This window comes from Hippocampus guttulatus, chromosome 16 (genome assembly GCF_054856545.1).
Source record: "Hippocampus guttulatus isolate MCC_2025c chromosome 16, RoL_Hgut_1.0, whole genome shotgun sequence".
Classification (NCBI taxonomy): Eukaryota; Metazoa; Chordata; class Actinopteri; order Syngnathiformes; family Syngnathidae; genus Hippocampus; species Hippocampus guttulatus.
In genome coordinates, this window is record NC_141276.1 from 15,260,462 (window position 1) to 15,273,336 (window position 12,875).

Consider the following 12,875-nt stretch of genomic DNA (forward strand, 5'->3'; position numbering starts at 1 on the left):
AACCTATCACGTGACCGAGAAGCGCACCTTGATGTCATGACGTCATGAGTGACATACTGTCGACGGATGTAACAGAGAATCCAGTAATTTTTCAAAACAAAAAATCTTTCAGATTCCGAAATGAATAAAACGGAAGTCATGTACGTTATTTATTCTTTCTATGCAGCCCGATACCAAATGACCCACGGGTTGAGGACCACTGCTGTACAGGATCAGCCTTGTTGAAATTGGATGGATGGATGGGTAGTGCAAATCCGTCTGGAGCATTCTCCCTTTCTGCCATCGCGATAGTTGGGAAAAAAAAAGCACCCTTGGTGTTTGATAAATCAGTATGTAATGTCCAACCTGCCCAGCTTGTGCATGTATCTGATTATGTCCTTGCCATCAAAGTGAGATGTAAAATTATTTGGATGCAATGTTGACGGATAAATGCTATTTTTATCTCTGATCTCCATTGACAGTCCTTGGTGGTGCGGCCCCGACTACACTGTCAATGTAGTTATGTAAACAAATGCACTTAGCAATAGTCACATGATGTCTGAAGCTCCATTCACCATGGCAGCACAGAACAACCCTGGAGTAAACAAGGTTGTGTTTGCTGTCATGTTTTATTTCGCCGATCCAATCAATTATTTCACACAAATTATGACACTACAATCGATTAGCGATTTTGTATTTTAAGTGTACAGCATGCAGTGGCGCAAATGTTGTTTGAATGTGCTGCATCAAGTATTGTTTATTTGTGTTTATTATCTGTCATGGAAAACCGCTTTGCCAATTTTGTAGTTTTAAAAGAAAGTGCAGTTTATATTTGAGGGTGGTATGACCAATAGATTATCATGAAAGGTAAAATTTCCACATCAGTATTATATTTTAATTGTCAATCTACTGTGAAGTTGTATTGAAGACAAAGAAAGTGTCTAATGAGATGTGTTTTATCCATGTAGCCAATTCCAGCTTTGGCCTCCCTGTGTGGAGTTTGCATGTTCTGCCTGTGCCTGCGTGGGTTTTCTTCAGGTACTGCGGTTTCCTCCCACATTCCAAAAACATGCGCAGCAGGCTGATTGAACAGTCAAAATTGTCCTTAGGTGTGAATGTGAGCATGGATAGTTGTTTGTCTCTGTGTGGCCTGAGATTGGCTGGCAACCGGTTCAGGGTGTCCCCCGCCTACTGCCTGAAGACAGCTGGGAAAGCCTCCAGCACCCCCGCGACCATTGTGAGAATAAGCGATTTAGAAAATGGATGGATGGATGGATGGATGGATTCACACCCTTAAAGGGCTACAAACAAACACGAGGAATATATTTCAGTCTTAAACACTGTGTTGTTGACCCCCCCCCCCCCCCACCCCACCCTTCTTGCAGGTTTTGGTTTATTTACTGTTGCCAGAGTGTTGGATTAGGACGTCATGAAAGCATGAAATCACAAGGGTGAGGCATGCAGACTTGCTCTGGCTGACCTGTGGTTTCTGCTTAAGCTTCTTTCTTCTTATCATGCCCGCTACTGTCATAGAGATATTTGGAAGGTTCCAAACAGCTGATGGAGGAATGTTTCAGCAAGACCTTAGTACAGAGCCACTTGGGGTTTGGGGGGGGGGGGGGGGGGGGAGTTATAGTGTGTTGTCTTAATTTGTCATCTACATGAAACACATTTACGAACTTGACAAATATTTTTGTTTTTCCCACCGGAAAAAAACGGACTTAATACAGCATAGTGATCGTGAGATTAGCATGTCTGTCACAATTCTGACGTTGGCGATGTGAATCTCAGCTCCGGCCACCTTGCATGTCTTACAGTATTGCGTTTCTCCACTTCGGGGTACTTTGGCTTGGTACATCTTCATTTGACAAAGACTGTTGTGCGGGAACGAATGGTGAATACTCAACTATTGTCCATCATGTTCTTTGCAGTAATGTTGGACTGATTTTCGGAGCCCCCCCCCCCCCCCCCCCTCCATGCATCCACTAGCCCGCGCATGTCATGAAACCCGCCCACAGGGGAAGACCTCACGGGTTGCGCTCTGCAATATATTTTAAAAAGCAGTTGTAGTGACTCGAGACAGATTTACGAGCAGCAGTAAAAAAAGGGAAAAAAATAGATGTCAGAGCTCGATAAATCAATCCGCCTCTGTTAACGCTGTTTTCATTGTTGAATAATAATAATAATAACAATAATAATAATTTTAATAATAATACTTTTAATAATAATAATAATAATCAACAGAAATTCAATTAGTGTCTCAGGCAATAATTGATTAGATTCATTAGTCGTTGTAACGAAAAAATATTTTTAGTTTGTCTATGTGCTCTAAAAGACAGGTTAATGGTTAACGAGAAGGAAGACTCAACCTGCCCTAATCCATCACGTATACTCCACGAGACCGCATAATTCTAAACCTTGCGAATAGCATTTATACCACTGGCGCTTGGTCATGTTCAGCATTTACCATGAGTACCATTACATATATTAAAACCAAAAATGATGACTTTGTCATTGTCATCAAAGAATAACATTCTGACGGAGCTGCAGACAATATTTTTGTTATCTTGAATTCAAATTTAAGTAGCGAGCTAATTGTGTAAAATGAACGCATATAAAGAACAAGGGCCCTCTATATTACTTTTTACTTCAGTACTTGATTCTTACGACAAGCAACGTGATTTGGTTTATTAGATTCTTTTTTGGGGGGGGGCGGGAGTGGGGGATTGATGCTGTGTTGCTTCGGTTCTCCATGTGGCTATGTGGCACATTTGCAACGCTAATTCGTATAACCGTTGTCAGGCCGCCCAGGTTCCTCTGCCGCATGCTTATCTTAGCTGTTGTTCACTCTCCGTAGTGCTATAATTTATGGCCATCATTACAGACGCCATCATCATCACTGCAAATGCTTGATTTCAATCTTGTGGGTAGAACAGAAAAGTGCCATATTGCTCTTTGTGAGCCTTTAATTAAACTGATTTATATAAACATTCATTCTTATTATCAGAATATGTTTGGGTTTTTTTGCGCAATTTCTCCCCTATTGTGGAATATAAATGTGTTCGACCGAAAATGTTCACATTTATTGTTTGACTTGGTTGGCTCTTATGTTTCCCGTAGAAACTATGCTTTGACAGACGCTCTTGTTTGACCTTGAATAAGTTTCAAGATTAGCTTTTCTCCCATGCTCCAATGTTCCAAGCATTAAAACTCTCAAACCATCAAGACACATAAGAGCAAAAAAAAAAAGATTCTTTTTTGCGGCCCCGCACGGCCAAGCGGGGGAGGTTTTTGTCTCCCTAATGTTTATTTGACATTCTCCGACGATCTTCTTTTTGTTCAACACCCACGTATTGCTCACAATTTTTTAAAATATGTATTGGAATGTTTTTTTTTTAGTCTTGAGTAATACTTGCAGTCCACCGCCTCTAAATGGTATAATGTTTTTCAATCGTGACGGTTAGTCAATTACTTGAAAAGCAGGATGCATTTTTAATTTTAGTCAGAGAGGAGAGAGGTCTTCTAAGGAAAAAAAACATGTATGCGACATATTTGTAAATATTGAACAATTCAGGACGATGTAGTGTTCGTGACACTGAAGTGTTTTGTCACGATGCCACAGAATTGTTAAAAAAGACAAAGATGAACAATAGCAACGTCACAATAACAATTATTTCACATTCAAACTGATATTTTTTAAATAAAAGCGAGAGCGAGTTAAGGACTTCCTCTTCCGCTCTATCATAAAACGGACGGTGGAATGATACTGAAGTCTAATAAAGAACAAAGCGATGCGGTCATTTTTTTTAAAGCGTACTAAGTAAAATTTTTAATTTTCCGTTTCTTAACCTCCTACTGAAACGTGATCACAGGCGCTCCATTATCGTTTGGATTTTCCATTTTTATCTCAAGGAGCATTCACAAGCAATGCCACGCGGAACAGGCGCACACACTGCGACTCCCCTATCTGTGTCACATTTGCCGAGGTTGCAGAATCTATATTTATCTGTCAGAAATATAACACCAAGAAAAGGTGCCTCGCCTGCTGCGTGTTAGTGTCGTGGAAAATTAAACTATCCTTTCAAACAAAAAGGGGGGAAACACAGCCACCCACCCCCCAAAGCAGAGAGAGAGAGAGAGAGAGAGAGACAGACAGACAGAGAGAGAGAGAGAGAAAATGAGAGAGAGAGAGAGAGAGAGAGCCAGAGAGAACGAAAAGGGGCTGCAATATAACAAATTTGGACGGGTGTGCGTCTTGCGGGTCGTTGTGGACACAACGTGAGTATTGCGGAAGACAGAGGACCTGCGTTGGGTGGGGGGGCGAAGAAAGCACGCTCCTTCGACGCTGCACTACCCTCGCCTGCATCCATCTCACTGGCTCGTGAGCTTTTTTAAAACACCTTGGTAAATATCCCCCCCCCCAAAAAAAACAACAATACTGATGTTGTTCCTCATCGTGCATGTTGCTATCGTGTTGTTTACACAGCATCCTCCCCTCAACCATCATCATCATCACCACCATCATCATCATCATAAGCCATTCCGTACAGTCTGAAATCAATGTGAGCCGATGGCTGTTTATATCTTCAGAAGCACTTTTAGATTCTTCTCCATCTTCCTCCCATCACTTCCTGTCTGCCTCTGCATTGCTCTCTCTGTCCATCCCTCCCTCTCTGCCTTTCCCCTCACATCATCTCTCTCTCTTTCTCTCTCTCTCTCTCCCTCTGCTTTTTCTCCCTGTCAGCCAGCAGCCAGCTACTTCTCTTGATTTATAGTGAAGCTGGGTGTCAGCGTGCGGCCGCGCCTGCCATTGTATGTTTGTTAGGGGTGTGCTGTTGTTTATGGCGTTGCACGCGATAAATCGTGAAGGGATGCTGTGGAGGAAATGACGGCCGATGGAGCGATGATACACTGGAGAGCAGCGGAGATTGGCTCCTCTCTTGGATCTCCAATTCTCTCCCCACCAGCTCCCCTCGATCCTTCTTGTATGCCTTCATTTTGTCCCATGTCTCTCCACACGCCGCGTGCCTTTTGAAAATCTGCACTTGATTAGCTCAAAGGGCTTTTTTCCCCCTTTTTCTTAGGAGCTGGAGCTCGGTGTTGAATTTCTGTGGTGAGCAATTAAGTGAAAATTAGGTTAAATTTGACGCACGGTGGAAGCCTGGGCTGCCATGTACTTCATCATAGCTATGGGAGTCCTGAGCGAGTCCAATTAAGTTACTCCTAAAGATGTACAAAGTCTTCTTATGGCCAACTGGACGCGAGTTTTAATGAATGAAGATACAGAAATACATTCTGTGCATGACCGAGACCTGCATGTGTAATGTTTTGTTCGTGTGTTAAAAACGGACCGAAAACAACAATCTCGTGCTTTTTTGTGGCGAAACGAATGTTTACTCCCAAATTTGAAACGAGGCTACACGGGGGATGAGGCTGTTGTCCATTATTCATGTCGATACTCCGTGTCTCTGCTTTTGCTCAACCCCCTCCCCCACCCTCAATCAAACTATACTCAAATGCGCGAAGAAAAAGAGCAGTTCACGTTTATGTGTGGATTAATTCAATTGCATAGCAAAATGATTGTATTTTTGCATCGTCTCCTCTGCAAAGAATCAGAAACAGTCGCACAAAACGGGTAGTATCAAGTTGTTTTATTATTGGGAGTTTACAGCGATCGTAATTTCGTCATTAAACACATCAAACAGAACAAATAAAATCCAATACAATAATAATGCGGCTGGGATTGCTTTTAGCATTTTGAGAGGATTCCTCTCTATCTACGCCCGCCCCTCCCATCCCATTAGTCTAAACCTCGCTGTAACTGAATTAGAGTCGATCCACAATTTCCCGTCACATATTGATGGGAGCATGAGACACGGCTTTTGAAATTTGGAGTCCTTCTGTCTGCCACGGTGCAAAATATATCTCACGTCATTTGCGAAGAGAGCACTCCGTTTACATGTTATCATTCAACAGCTTACTTGTTTGCTACACGAGTGATGTTGATGAATACAATTACAGGCTATATGAAATATACCAGTGCATTTTTCATTTGTTTATATTTTAGACTCAAGTGCATGCCATATTCCACTTAGAAGCACACACCAGAGTCCGCGGCGCGGCAGCTCACTCGTCTTATCTTATCACTATGTGTGACTGCTTTTAAAGTGTGTTTGGTCTGGATAGATAGTGCCAACTCCGCGTAAAATAGTTCAAATATTTGAAGAAACTTCATCCACCAAACGGCTAAGGGGGTTATCAAATCCCCCGCAAGGTCTATCACCATTCACAACTCCTTGCATCCACAAATCACAAGTTCGGGAGTTGGTATAATTGCCGTGAAACACATGACGGCGATTGAAGTTAAACTAATAACCGCAGAACAAAACGCGTCAGGGCGAAGGTGCATCGTAGTTTAATTATTCCACGGAAGGTATGTGATGCGTAAATAATTAGAAAACACTTATGTATATATATATATATATATATATACTGTATATATAGCGAATGTTTTTAAGACTCAAATACAGAAACATTTGCTTGGTGAAATGAATATAAAACAGATAATTCGATCGAAGTACAGAAAGTATAGACCAAAACAAACGGGAAGGATAAAATGTCATCAGACTTCGAACCAGTCGAACATAAATCAAGAGAAAACAAGGCTCCGTAAATTGCGCATGGCAAGTGATTCAAGAGTTCAAAGTACCCTCAGTAAAAAGTTTACATTTGTTAAAATCTGAATGAACCAGTCTATTTTTTCTTTTTAAAAATATATAAGTCTGCATCTTGCTCTATTTTATTATTGTAATTATTATTATGATTATTATTATCTTTGTTGGGCTCTCGTTGTGTCTGTGTTTTTTTTTCTGTGGCGGTGGGGGGGGGGGGAGTCTATACGCGTGGGAAGATAATACACAAAACGTACAAAGAAAGACACACTGACAATATCAAGCGCGCGTTTCCTTTCCTCTTTTACCCTTTGCGTTTTAGCAGCCGCTTTGATCCAATTCTTTAGCATGCAACTATATCCTTTCAACTTAAACACTTTTTAAAATGGTATTTGGTCAGTCGCTAAATGTGAGAGTTCACGACTAGCATAAGAGCATTTGGTCATTCTTTTGACCGCCCCCCCCCTTATTTTTTTTCTTAGTCCTGGTCGTAAACTCTTCCTCTCTCTCCCTATTTTTCTAAAATTTCGTATTTAACTGCATTGGATCTTTACTCTGAAAGTGCTATTTTAAGTGCACACTGGAGGAGCACGGCAATAATTTCCTCAAAGTGCACAGCTATGCCCCCCCCCCCCCCACCACCTTGTTCCACTGTTGATTGCTCTCAGTTTGACGCCATGTAATATCCAACATCTGGGCCGCGTGCAGGCAGGACAGCCAGGCAGGTCAAAACGAACCTCACTGACCCCCATAGCCCACCTCAACCAGACTGCCCTATTGGATAGGGACAAGAACCAGAATCCCCCTCCTTTCACCCCGACTGCTTAGGCATCTCGTGGCTCTCAGTCGGCTCCTTGGTTCAGGAACAGTTCACTGAGTCAATTCGCTACATCTCGCACATAGGCAAAGTCGGAACCGAAGGGTCCAAACCACCGCAGGAAATGTGAAGAAAGAGAAGCAGGTTAGTAGCAATTTGCTGAACCTTAGCCTATGTGCAATGGCCAAGAAGTGGATGATAATGTCAGAAAAAAAATATTACAGAATATATAACGAGTAGGGGTAGTCGTTTTATTTTAGCAGACCCAGTCTTAATCACATCTTGTCTCGTTGGTGCACAAATGCTTTGGGAATAAGAAGCGAGGTAATCTCCCCGCAACGCAGTGCAGGAAGAGAACGCAGAGAGAGCGCCTGCGCGTCTTTTTTTTTTTCGGGGAGCAGAAAAAGGGGCCCAGACTTAGCAGACCACATCTGCCTTTGAACGATTGGGAATAATAGCCATGCCAGCCAGCAGCTTGAGCATTGAAATACGCACTGAAAATCCATCCACGCTTTCCCCAAAGAGAACACCGTGCTCTCTTTTCTTTCAAATTGTCCTCAGGGTAGACTTGATCCGAGGGAACCATCACCTCACCGAAAGCAAATCCAGGTAAGTTGTGCTCACGCGTTTGCGTTTTGCATGCTCGTTCATTATTCTGCCGGCGTGGATTTCCGAAGCATGCCGATCCCACGCGCGCTGTCACCAAATGTGCTGCATGACAGTGTTCCTCTGGAGCTCACTGAGACGTCCACGCGTCGTCCCCACGTGTAAGCGCCACTAGTGGACAAAAACTTGATTCCCTCGATGAAGACAGATGCCCCACGATAGGTAACAAACAGTCAGCAGCCTCGCTATTCTCTCTCTCTCTCTCTCTCTCTCTCTCTCTCTATCCCCCCCATAAAAAGAGGAAGGAGAAAGAGCGAGAGAGAAAGAAGAGGGAAGAGGAGGAAGAAAGAGAATGTGTGTGATGCATTAAATGGGACCTGGCAGCCAGGTGTAAGGGGAACAAAATAGATTTCTCGCCGCACAATGATTTATGATGGTGTGAAAAGATTGTTTACTCTTAACTTGCACCACACTCTTGTCTTCCGTTTGTCTCCCCCCTCTGTCCATCCTCAAATTTCAGCAATGTGCTTCCAAGTGTGAAGGGGTCACAAGTTCGACCGTTGCTAGATTTTAGGGGCTCTTATGCGTGGCATAACAATTGCAGTTTATAGCCTTATAGTTCTTGTTGGTTTTGGACACTTCTGTCGAAACATCTTGATCAGTTGCAATATATGTGCGTAATACATTTGGAAGGTAAACTATACAAAATAATGCGGCGGTGTGTGAAATAGGACAGGCACCATTGACCTCACGGAGACCTTGTAGCAGTTTGCTCCTGCTTTTACTGTGACAATATCGCTGGCCCATCTGCCAGCGGGCCTCATGACTTGATCACATTACAATTTTGTTGTTTCAATTTTTGGAAAACGCTGGTGGAAATACATTGCAGTTGTGAATATGAATTATATGACCGATACATCAATCTATCAGTCATATAATGTTAATGGTAATATAATTAAGTGAAAAATTCATAGCGCTATTGTAGTTTCAAACATGTTGTATCGAGGCTTATGGACAATCTTAGCTTTTAGTTTAGTCTTCACTCGATGTGATATTTCTTCAGAAGACAGCAGTCGCAACACACCAAATCGTCAGCTTGATGATTTACTTGAGTGAGGCTACAGTGCTAAGGATGGGAAACCAGATGCACCTAACAAAATGCTGTTTCGGTGCTAGCGCATTAAACTGCATGGTCTTCCCGCTCCAAAAATCACACATATAGTCCTCGCCGAGCCAGTTTTTGGCACAACCATAAAGTGCAATAAACTCACAAAAATGTTTTGATCAAATTATTGTGTTTATTATGATTAGAAATTACACGACATTCCTTTTCATTGAATATCCTGTTCATACGAGCAAATTGGATCATTGCATACTTAATGTTGGAAACTATTATATATGCTGTGCTGCTACATTCTTCACACGATCGGTGAATCGGAAACTTCACGTGTTCTGCAAGACCATGTTTAACTCCTATCCTAACTCCTCTAAAACCCCCAACACACTCATTCTCTTTCTATCTTTCTCCATCTCTTTCCCTCCATCCCCCCCACCCCCCCATGTCAAGGCTTCTTTTGAGTTTGAGGTTAAAGATTAGCACCTCAGATAAAGATTAACTCTTCTTCAATGGAAGGTGCTGATGGGTTGAATATCCATTGTTGGCGAGTTGTGCGCTTGCCTACAGCAAAAGTAGTTTGAAATACATGGTGGTAAACGGATTGCTCATTCTAAGGTGCAATGTAAAAATCCTTGGAGTGGAAAATGCAACTTGAGTCACCATCTGAGTTGAGGAGTTGTTGTACGTCATCGAAAACGAGTTGAAATGATTCAATATGCAAAAATGTAGTTGGTGACACATGGGGCTCTATTTTCATCGACGGTGTATGTGTAAATGCTGGCTTGCTGTGGCGCTTTGCCAATTTGGCAGAAAACTGTGCGCCATGCTGGGTGCAAAGATTTGTCTTCAAAAATTCAGTCGACGGGATACGCCTACATTGGACCAAATCTCGATTGTGGCAAAGGTAGTTTAACGAGATTTTGGTGAATTTGATAGGGGCACAGGCAGACAGATTCTAAGGTCCGTGGACATGTGGTTGTCAGGCGTATTTCATTCATGAATAGGCGGGTATCAAAACCGACAAATCAATGTAAAATCAATTTACTGAGCACATTATTATTATTCAGTACCTGCTTACGTTGTCTGCAGTGACAAGAGCGCTGACAATGCGGTTGCCATGCACATATCATAGCATCCTTTTCCGCACTCTGTGTGCAAGTTGAGAGTGTGCCACATTTATAGAGAATGTGAGGAGCCCCTTTGATTGGTTGGAAATGAGGCCGGCTATTGTCAGGCCCACAAAAACAAAAAAGAAAAGAAAAAAAAAGAAGCTCATCTTGCTAACGTCACATGAACCGTGATTGCTTCTTACCGGAACCCTGAGCATGTGTGATGTCATTATCAGTTGACAGCAAGTGGCAAAAGGCATTTTTAAAAGTGTTAAATGTACATGAAAAATAATGGAGTTATCACTTTCATTATAGACAAAATATTTACTTTTTACTGCTGAAAATGGCTAAGTAAATTTAGTATACCTTTAATTGAGCTGTTTTGTGCAAGTATGTGAAATGGCCAACACTTGGTCTAACATGCCTCAGGGCAGATTTACACTGCACCGTGCTAGATTTGCGCCTGTCACAAAAATAACCTTAGTTTTTTGCTAAATGTGTGCGAATGCCATATTCTAGACGACTAGGAAGGAGTAAATACGTAACATGGAACTTCTGAGTAAAAACATTGCTCAAGACTTTGACAAACGTGTTTAGCATGAGCGGGGTATATTATGTGTTTGAAGATGCTGAGCGTGTATCTGCTGAAAGAAAAAGTTTTTTTGTTGGTCCCTTCCTTCACTTTGAGGTTTGACCAAATTATGCCATTGAGTCTGTTTGGCTTTAACAATTGAACTTCACAAGTTCCCTTGGATTACATACCAATAACCCAAAATTATAGTAGGCTAAACATAATCTTTTAATGTGTGTTTGCATCCACAATGGGCACTGCCATTGTTGTGTGACGTGAAATTTATCTCTGAGAAGTCGAGTTTGAAAGATGACATTTTATCAAACACGCTTCAATTCAAGTGCTGATTTTTCAAGTTGCCTGTCGTGTGTTGCTGTAGAATTTGCATTTGTAATGAGATTCCTGATCAGTAGTCTCATAGCTACATCCCACATTAGATTTTGTTACAGCATAATTTCACAAAATGTGTATATATTTCGATATAGAAATTTGTCAGAATGATGTGTCTCTATTAATCACAAACAGCAGGTATCAAGTAATGGAAAGATTGGAATAGCATACCATACTAATGCAAGAGCAACAAACTATACAGCTTTGAGTTACAACCAAAAATGTAGTGGAGCAAACTGACAGAAGGAGTGATGTGAAAGCAGTGTTGAAATGTTGCGCTTTTGTGTCATCTGCCTGCAGGAGGAAGAAGGAAGGAGATAGAAATGTATCACAATGCAAGGCTTGTCGTCGCTTCCCATTTAGTGTGTCAGTGTGTCTAGTCAGAGTGGTGATGCTGCATGACTGTTCAACCTCATTAAACCTGAACAAAAATTTCAAATAGACTTGATGAGAAATGTTGCTTTGGAGGAGGAACTGTATACACTGACTTAACTTGTGGTCGCTTATTAATAAATAGTTATCGGTAGCCCAATATAATTACGTCAAGGTGGATCGATTACGTCATTTTCAAATGTAATTAAAATTATAGGGAATTAAAGGAAGGCTTATTCAATTTACTATTAGTGCTAGTAATTGATTCGTTTAGCTTGGAAAAACACACCAGAGCTGAAAAATACACCAATATCATGATATATTTCCCTTTTACGACAACATTTTCAACATACGAGTAGTTTACGATGGGTCTAACTAACGCGTGCACTTGTGCAAACTTACTGCTGGACAAGAGACACAAATTTGACAACGAAGAGCACACGCACCCACAAAAAAAGCCATAATGCATGGCATTTCCAAGTGGTTGACCAGATATATGGCTTCATTCTTTCAGGATTGACGACACACGCGGCATAGCTATCATTGTGCAGTCGAATCCGATACGTCCTGCGATAGTTATCAAGTGACCTGTTTAATGAACATGGCGGGTAGTTATATTATTTTTAAATCGCTTTAAAGTTATTTAATGTCCATAAAAATAATGAGAGTATCGAATTAATTTTGCGCAAAATATTAACTTTTAACAAATACCGCAAATGGCGTACATAGGGGAAGTATCCCTTTTTCGGGAAATAATTAAATCCAAGCCAAGCTATTCGATAAAACAACAACTCCTACAATCGTTCAATATTTCGTGCTACGGGAAAAATGTGATTACACAACATACCGGATCGGTTTTAGATAGAACGTATATAGGAAAAGCTTGCTGGAAAAATAAAACGACGCCACATTCGCTATAAAAGTTGCTAACAGTTACTTTACGAATAAAATCTATTCAAATGTGTTTTTTTGAACAGGCATACGAAAGCCTCGGTGCCCTATTTTGCTTAAATGTTGGCTCATCAGCTATTCTGTGATTGCGGAGGCGGCCTCCTTATATCCTTTGTCTCGGCCTACATGCTAGCTAGCTAAGGTAATCGGGTCTCCATCATTCTCTGGACAACTTTTGACTTCTCCACTCGCACATGCGGCTCGCTTCGTGTTTCCAAGTTTGTAGCGTACCAAAGGGGCTAAGTGTGGGGACACACTGTGAAGAAAGCCCGGCTGATGATTCGATGGAGAT

At 41.6% G+C, this 12,875-nt stretch overlaps 1 protein-coding gene across 2 annotated transcripts in view; it reads left to right on the forward strand.

Annotated features, from left to right (window-relative positions):
* The window catches only part of hoxb3a (homeobox B3a), a 38,604-nt gene that overhangs the window by 5,466 nt on the left and 20,263 nt on the right, over nt 1–12,875 (forward strand). The gene's annotated exons all lie outside the window — the stretch shown is intronic.